The sequence below is a fragment of the Choloepus didactylus genome, chromosome 11 (assembly GCF_015220235.1).
Source record: "Choloepus didactylus isolate mChoDid1 chromosome 11, mChoDid1.pri, whole genome shotgun sequence".
NCBI lineage: Eukaryota > Metazoa > Chordata > Mammalia > Pilosa > Megalonychidae > Choloepus > Choloepus didactylus.
Genome location: NC_051317.1, coordinates 60,316,681 through 60,319,277, shown reverse-complemented (window position 1 = coordinate 60,319,277; position 2,597 = coordinate 60,316,681). Strand labels below are relative to the sequence as shown.

The following is a 2,597-nucleotide window of genomic DNA, read 5'->3' as shown; positions in this document are numbered from 1 at the left end:
AGTTATTTTAAAATTTGGTTGAGACTCAGTTCTTTCTAAATTTACTCTAGAAGTTTCTAAATTTGTAAAAGTAGCTGATCTTTAGAATGCTGATTCCATTTAGAGGGAGGTAATTAGAAGTGGACGTAAGTGAGCATGCTGGGCTACTGATAAAATTCTGTATCTTGATCTGGTTGGTGTTTTCATGGATATAGGCATATGTAAAATTTCATCATACTATATACTTAAGATCTGTGTGCTTAAGTATGCAAAGATTCATCATGCTATATACAGGCTTACCTTGTTTTATTGTATTTCACTTTATCATGCTTCACAGATACTACGATTTTACAAATTAAAGGTTTGTGGTAACACTGTGTCAAGCAAGTCTATCAGCACCATTTTTTCCAAAAGCATGTGCTCCTTTTGTGACTCTGTCACATTTTGGTAATTCTTGCAATATTTCAAACTTCTTTCATTATTCTTACATCTGTTATGGTGATCTACGATGAGTGATCTTTGATGTTACTATTGTAATTGGGTTTTTTTTTCCTGAGGAAAAAAAGTTTTGTTGATCCAACTGTGTTTCAGTAATTCAATTTTTAGTTAAACTGTACAAGGAAGAAATAAGTAAAGTGTGTATGATTTGTGCAACTCAGAGGAAATAGACAAATAACTTAGAACATATGAGCCTATTGTCACTTCCCACTACAACCAAGGTCTTTGAGCTCCCAAATATGGTAAGGTGGTACTATGACAATGCCAGAATGAAATACTGAAGGGAAACATTTTCATGAAGAAAATCAAAATGAATGATCCTATTTCTCATGATATTGCATAGAACCTTTGTAGGATTTACTTGTCTGGCAAGAAATTGTAAGAGCCACTCATCTCCAATAATAAGGTTACTGCTAATGTTTTTCATTTGCTCCACAATAATCTTCATAGTCTTCAACACTGGTAAATAATTACTAACAACAGAGTCTGGTATTGTAGGTTCTTGTAAATCCTTCCACAGTTTCCGCAGAATAACCTTTATAGGAATGTCATGTATCATAATGCAACTAGTGTGAGGCAGGGAAAGTGTTTATTGGTTTATTGAGTGGTCAGCTTGATTTTCAAACTCTGGTACTCTGGGCAGTTTTCAAGCCTTGAGATAAGTTTTCCAATGTCAGCTCTAAATAAATCCCATTGTTTTCTGTGGAGACACCTTCCTTTTGAAATTCACTGAAGAAGTTCTCCTTGGTTCCACTGGGTCCAGGTGCCCACCTAGCCCTCATAAGGGTTCCACCACTCTTACTTTATCCTTGGACGCATTAAGATTTAACACTGTACAAACTTTTACTCCCTGTACAATACATGAGTAGCACCTCTGGCCTCCTGGAGTTCAGGCTGGACCCATGGAGGGGCCTTTGTCCTGGGTCATGGGTGCACCCAGGTTGGCCCCTTCATGGCATGGGTGCCAGCCACTTGGTCTGCAGCATCCCTGCCAGTACATGCAGTTGCCTCAGGTGGAATTGTAATTGTTTGGGGCACCAGAAACTGCACCCATGTAAGACAGTGAACTTAATCGATAAATGTGTGTGTTCTGACAGCTCCATTGACTTGGCCATTCCCCCAGCTGTCTTTCTTTCCTTGGGCCGCCTTATTCCTTGAGACACAACAATATTGAAATTAGGTCGATTAATAATCCTAAAATGGCCTCTAAGTGTTCAAGTAAAAGGAAGAGTTGCATTTCTTGTCTCCTACTTTAAATTGGAAGTTAGAAATGATTAAGTTAGTGAGGAAGGCATGTCAAAAGCTGAGATAGGCCAAAAGCTAGTCCTTTTGAACCAGTTAGCCACATTGTGAATGCAAAGGAAAAGTTCTTCAAGCAAATTTAAAAAAGCTCTTCCAGGAAGAAGATGGTGGCATAGAGAGGAATTGAAGCTAGTCAGTCCCCTTGGAACAACTAATAAACAACCAGGAATGAGTAAATAATCTGGAATAACTGTGGGGGGACAAACGTGACCATCCACTCATCACATACCAACTGGGAATTGGGAGGAATGCCCAAGATCACAGCATAAAATCTGTATGTAAAAACTGTGGATCTAAGCTGGGAGCCCCTTCCCCCCATGGCCTGAACTGCAAAGCCTTGTGGTGATAGCAGCACTGTGTGAGCAACTGAATATAGCCCAGCTAAGCTCCAACTGGGGTTTTAATTGACAAGCACGGACTGCTCACTACAAATCCCCAACAAGCAGACAGAGGGTTTTCATGATGACTAACCTTGGAGAGCCAAAGGACTTCTCTGGGAGGGAGGGGAAGCCCAGAGGACCAGGTACTGTCTCTGGCCAACAGGTGAAAGTGAGGAGGTCTGCAGACTGACCCTGAAGCAGGGCTTTCTGTCCCTTTTTCAGCTCAGTGGAGAAAGCTTCAGCCATTGTCAATTCCCAGTACTCAGACCCAGACAAGGGGGAGGTAGAATAGTCAGAGACTATTCAAATGCTGATGACCTCTCCCTAGGGACTGTATTTTCCCTAGAAGGAAAGAGGCATTGCCAGGCTCTACTACCCACCTTCCATTCAGAACCAAACCCCAGAGCCTGGGGGAAAACAGCCATGTGCCACACCTCG

The 2,597-nt window shown here is 41.3% G+C and overlaps 1 pseudogene; it reads right to left on the bottom strand.

The window, feature by feature from the left end:
- Nucleotides 1-730: 730 nt before the first annotated feature.
- On the bottom strand, nucleotides 731-1,259 carry LOC119506030 (annotated as a pseudogene).
- Between the last annotated feature and the right edge of the window lie 1,338 nt (nucleotides 1,260-2,597).